The sequence below is a fragment of the Giraffa tippelskirchi genome, chromosome 7, assembly GCF_054371585.1.
Source record: "Giraffa tippelskirchi isolate mGirTip1 chromosome 7, T2T-mGirTip1v1.2.pri, whole genome shotgun sequence".
Classification (NCBI taxonomy): Eukaryota; Metazoa; Chordata; class Mammalia; order Artiodactyla; family Giraffidae; genus Giraffa; species Giraffa tippelskirchi.
The window spans coordinates 6,745,053-6,751,052 of NC_137281.1; the positions used below are offsets into that span (position 1 = coordinate 6,745,053).

The 6,000-nt window shown below is 51.3% G+C and overlaps 1 protein-coding gene across 14 annotated transcripts in view; it reads right to left on the reverse strand.

Annotated features, from left to right (window-relative positions):
• MYH14 (myosin heavy chain 14) overlaps positions 1-308 on the reverse strand; it is a 79,743-nt gene extending 79,435 nt beyond the window's left edge. For 5 of the 14 annotated variants that reach the window (XM_081514569.1, XM_081514574.1, XM_081514562.1 and 2 more), the window contains exon 1: positions 223-298. The gene's annotated coding sequence lies outside the window, so the exon portion shown is untranslated. Of the gene's footprint in view, positions 1-222 lie in introns of all 14 variants that reach the window. The other 9 variants (XM_081514570.1, XM_081514575.1, XM_081514568.1 and 6 more) reach the window with 5 other exon arrangements.
• Between the last annotated feature and the right edge of the window lie 5,692 nt (positions 309-6,000).

The following is a 6,000-nucleotide window of genomic DNA, read 5'->3' on the forward strand; positions in this document are numbered from 1 at the left end:
GAACTCGAGTTGTGGGGGCGAATGGAGACGCCCCGCCCCACCCCGTCCCCTGGCCCCCAGCTGCCGTCCGGCTGAGCGCAAGGTGAGTGTCCACGTCACCGCCCTTCCCCCGCAGCTCGCGCCGGTCTCCGGAGCCCCGACCGCAATCCCGAAGCTCCAGCCTCCCGGGACCCAGTTCCACTCCCCGCCGCCTCAGGCGGGCAGCGGGCCCCGGGCACTCACCGGCTTCCAGGGCCGTCCCGAGGCTTCGGCCTGGGGAGAAGGAGGGGCGGGCCAGCCAAGAAAGCCCCGCCCACACAAGCGCAACAGGGGCCAATCGGCGCCCGCTGCGACAAGCTATGGACTCGCCCACAGGGTGCGCACCCGCCAATCAAGAGGAGCGGCTGGCGGGAGGGGCCAATCAGAAGTTGCCGGAGTGTGCCAGCCGTGGGAAAAGAACGGCTCCGGAGCGTGGAGTTAGGCGGCACGGTCGCAGGCAAGACCCGAAGCCTGACAGGCAGGGGGTCCGACCAATGGCGAGGCACAAGGGGCGGCCAGGGGCGGGAAGCCCAAGGGACCCGGGTGAATGAGCGGCTTTGTGCACCAGACATGAATGAGGGCCTTTGTAAGGGTCGGCGTGGGGGGGGCGGCCGGAGGCCGGAATGCCTGGGTCCCCCGGGAGCCGGCAGGCATGAGAGAAGGGCGGGAGAATTCACTTTTGTCAAACGCCGACCGCGTACCACCAGGCACTCTCCAGGCTCTCACCCACCCAGAGGTGTGGGCATTACTGTCAGTAATAATAATAATGATTATTTATTGAGTGCCTGATGTATGCCAGGAGCTGTGCTAAGCGCTTTACCTACATGATCTCATTTAATCCTTACAACTACCCCTTGGAATTAGTGCTGTTAAGATCTTCATCTTCCAGATGAGGTAAACCAAAGCATAGAAAGAGGATGTCTAATTGCTGGAAGTCATAGAGCTGGCAAGTGGCAGACCAAGGACTCAGATCCTGCCAAATCTGACGCCAGAACTTGCGCTCTTAACTACCAGGCTACACCCAGACGTTGGTTAATGCTTCCCAAATTATAGATGGGAAAACAGAGGCTCAGGAGAGAGGGAGGAACCTTCCCAAGGTCACAAAGTGAAGGCTCCTCTGAACCCTGAGGTGGTGTACACGTCTGGAGCTAGCATGTTGCTGGTGAGGCGTGCACCACTGTTCTCTGAGCTGTGACCCCATTGTACAGGTGTACCCTGAGACTTCAGGAGGGGTGAGCAGCTAGGCTTGAGAAGGGGGAGGGGAGGGTGGACTACACAGGACTCAAGTCTCAGCCAGCCTGCCAACCTGTCTCCACTGCTCAACAGCCGTGGGGGCTTGAGCCCATTGCTGGCCTTTTTTTGAGGTTCCGTTTATTTCTTCATCTATCAAATGGAGAGGATGGTCTCTCTGCCCCCACCTTCACCATCCCCTCCCCCCACAGCCTATTGCCAATGGGATCCTGTCAAACTTTGTCCAGACTGCACCCCTCCTCTGCTCAGAACCTTTCATGGCTTCTTGTCAGAGTAAAAGCCAAAGTCCTCACTGTGGCCCACAAGACCCTGCATGATGTGGTCCCAGGGGGGCCCTGTGTGAAATCAACTCCCCTTCATTCAGCTCGAGTGATATAGGCTTTCTGGCTGTTCCTCAACTCCTCAAATACTCCCCAGGCATGGTTCTGCTTCAGGGCCTTTGCACTGGCAGTTTCTTCCCACAGATTTTGCATGGCTGCCCCACCTCACATTATCAGGTCAGATCCAATGTCACCTCCTCCAGAAAAGTGTAAGTGATAGTCGCTCAGTCGTGTCCGACTCTTTGCGACCCCATGGACTGTAACCCACCAGGTTCCTCTGTCCAAGGGATTCTCCAGGCAAGAATACTGGAGGGGGTTGCCATTCCTTTCTCCAAGGGATCTTCCCAACCCAGGGTGCAACCTGGGTTTCCTGCATTGCAGGAGAATTCTTTACTGTCTGAGTCACCAGGGAAGCACACACCTCCTCCAGAAGGCCTTTCCCAACCATTCTATAGAAAACATTTCACTTTCTTCCTTTGACTTCCTTGGTTTTTTTCCCTCATAGCACTAGAAGAGATGTTTTTTGTTTGTTTGTTTACCTTTTTATCTTCTATCTCCCCACTAGAACGTGAGTCCCACGAGGGCGAGGATCTTGCTTTTGCTCCAAGCTGGAATCTCAGGGCCTGGCACACAGGAGGCACTCCGTAAGTGTTTGTTGAACTAACAGTAACAAGTACTTGTGTGAATTAAATGAGTTAATATGTGCAAAGAGCTGTCCTAGCATGGGGAAAAGATTAAATAAACAAATTATGATTACTATCATTATTTATTGGTCTACAAACAGTCTTCTGATAGCATGCAGGAGAGAAACACTAGAGAAAGAGAAAGTCTAGAACAAAAGAAAGAAGCCAGAGAAAGGGGAAAGTTGACAGATAAGAGATGGAGAGTGAAGGGACAGAAAGAAAGGGCTGGTGCTGGGCTGAGGGCAGACACCAGTGATGGCATCCAACTCCCAACACCTACACTCAGCCATAGCAAAGGTGAGTCCTTATAGGCAAGAAGCTTTGAGATTACCACGGTCACTGCCCATTTCTTTGCAGATGGGCAAACGGTTCCAAGGAGGGGAGGACCTTCCCAAGGACATCCTCAGTGATTATACAGTTCAGGTATATGAAGGCTAGCTGTGTGCTGGGAGCATGACCATCATCATGTTGATGCATCCTTGTGCCAGTCCTGTGAGCTGGCACGGTCATTATCCCCACTTTCAGGCCTGCAACATGCCCAGGGTCTCCTGGCTGCTCTTGAAGGCAGATCTGGGCTCAGACTGCAGTAGGTCAGACTCCTAAGTCTGTGCTCTTAACCAAGACTCCCAGACAGAGAGGAGAGCACCTGTTACCCTAGCCAGCGTGTCCACCGGGGAGTCCTTTTGCCATGAGGCTAACGGGAGCTGCTGTCTCTGGAGTGCCGACTGTGCGCTAGACATTGTGGCCTTTGTATGTATCTAACTCACTGGATTCTCTCAACAATCCTATGAGATTGATACTTATACTATCTGCATTTGATTGATAGCAAATTGAGGCACAAATAGGTGATAATCCCATGTGCCCCAGAGAAGAGTGTGGACTGGGACACAACAGAAATTCAAGTGGGAATGAAACCTCCGGCGTGTACATTCTAACCATTTTCTACCTGGTAACTGGTGATGTCATCATTCCCACCCAGGGTCTAAACTGGAGATGCTGTTCTTTCTGCTCAATCTGTAGGATAATTGATGACATCACTAAATGATAATAGGATGCCCGTTGCTAAGCACTTTTAATAGTTGCTGATATTTACTGAGTGCCTACTCGGCACCAGGTGGGCTTCCCTGGTGGCTCAGCGGTAAAGGATCCACCTGCAATGTAGGAGATGCGGGTTCGATCCATGGCTTGGGAAGATCTCCTGGAGAAGGAAATGGCAACCCACTCCAGTATTCTTGCCTGGGAATTCCTATGGACAGAGGAGCCCATGGAGAGAGGAGCCTGGTGGGCTATATACAGTCCATGGGTTCACAGAAGTATGGGACATGACTTAGTGACTAAACAACAACAGTTGTGTGCCAGGCACAGTTCTAAGCTCTTTGTATGTATTAATCCCATGATCCTCCCAATAACTCTAAGTGGTAGGTACTAGTCATACCCATTTTACGGTGAGGACACTGAGGGAAACCTACTCAAGACTACACAGTCAGAAAGCATGAGAGCCTCTGGATTTGAACACAAGCAATCTGGCCCCAGCGTCTGGGGTATGGATACCTATGTGAGATCACCAGAATGTACACCAAGTCAGAAGGAGGCATTCTGCTCCCTCAGAGCCCTCCATCTGGCCTCCATCCAAATCTGCCAGAGAGGGTCCTCAGAATAAAACTTCAAACTCATTCCCTTGACGGTCAAGTCATCCCCACCATGGATGGTGGATGGATGCATCCCACCATGCGTCCATCTCTTCACCCCCGGCACTGGGATTGTCTCCAGCTGTCAGGAACTGGCCCTGATTTCTCTGTGGATCCTGAGGGTGCAGGACAAACTGCAGTAAAGAAGGAACTCAGGAAGTGAGGGTGGATAGAGTACTGTGATTGATGTGTGTAAGAAGAAAAGGAAATAGGAGTGTGGGAGCTTTCTCAGTTCCCAGAGGGATTCCTGCCAGTTGGCATAGCCGCATTATTCTTAACTCATAACTGCCTCATTATGCAGAATCTGAGCAATGGGCAGCAGAAGCATGGGGGGAAAAAAACCAGCGGGACCTAAGTTCATGTACAAAAACAAAACGTTGGAGTTGACAGGAGAGGAGACAGGAAAGTCAGGGAGGGGGGCTTCTCTATGGAAGAGGGTTTGGGGGATTTTTTTAAGTGAGAAGGAAATGGGGGGAGCAGTTTCCACGCCTGGCAGGGGTAAAGGAACCCCAAGTCTTAACAAAGAAAAAGAAAAGGACGAAGAGTATGCTGAGTGTCTCTGTGGGTCCTGACTATATTCCTGCCTGAGCAATTCCTCCGTGGCAGAGATGTGAATGGTTCCAATATTTTATTTTTGGTCCCTGGGCTGTTGTTTTCCTGCATGTGACTGGAACTGGCTCCGAGACAAGAGCAAGCCGGCAGCCTCATGTGGGTCACAGATGAGAGACCGGCTCAGTTATGAGACAACAAATATTTACTGAGTGCCTACTATGTGCCAGGCCTTGCTCCTGACCAGAGGTCAGCACAGTTTTTCTGTAAAAGGCCAAACAGTAAATATTTTCAGGTTTGAGAGCCAGATAGTCTCTGCTGTAACTACTCTATTTAGTAGGAAAGCAGCCACAGATAATATGTAAACAAATGGGTGTAGGTTTGTTTCAATAAAACTTTATTTATACAAACAGGAAACCCAAGGATTTAGCCTGTGGGCCGTAGCTTGCAGACCTTTGTTCCAGGAGCCAAGGAGACTGAAGGAACAAAGATGTAGTTCCAGCCCTTAGAGAGCCCACATCGATCTGCTCCTACATGGCAGGCAGAAGGAACCTGTTCACACCTAAGTTAGATCTAGTCCCTCCTCTGCTCAGTGTCCACCCCTGGGTCCAGTCTCAAAGTTAAAGCAAGGTCCTACCCCACCTGGCCCCCTTTGTCCCCTCTCCATTCACAGCTTCCTCCCTCTCCCCCTTGATTACTTTGCTCCAGCCACGCTGGCCTCCTCAATGAATCTCAAACACACCAAGCTCAGCCCTGCCTTAGGACATTTGCACACATCATTCTCTCTGTCCTGGAATGCAATTCCCTTAGAAAACCACTTGGCTCCCTCATCTCCTTTCAGTCTTTGCTCAGAGACCACTTCCTCCATGACGACTTATCTGAGCAACCTCTCCTCTGGATCACTAATACCTCTCACTGGTTCTGCATTTTCTTTGACCACAGCACTCACGGGTGCAGGCTGAGTCACTTCAGTCATGCCCGACTCTTTGCCACCCCATCAGGCTTCTCTGTCCATGGGATTCTCCAGGCAAGAATACTGGAGTGAGTTGCCATGCCCTCTTCCAGGGGATCTTCCCGATCCAGGGATCGAACCCACGTCTCTTACATCTTCTGCATTGGCAGGCAGGTTCTTTACCACTAGTGCCACCTGGGAAGTCCACGGCACTCAGCATTCTCCAACCTGCCAGTAATTTACTTACTACACTTATTACCTATTGTCCGATGCCCCCCATTATAATATCGGCTCTGCACAGGTGAGGATTTTTGTCTGTCTTCCCAGTGCCTACCACAGAGCCTGGCACTCAGTTGATCCTCAACAAATACTTGCTGAATGAATGAATGTGTTCTGGTGGCGGACACAGACACCAAACGAATGGACACAGTGACAAGTCAGGGTAAGTGCTACAAAGAAAAAGTCACAAGTGGAGGGTAAAAGAGGGAAGGTGTTGGGGGGTTCTTTAGAAAGAGAGTCAGGGAAAGCTCCCTGAGGAG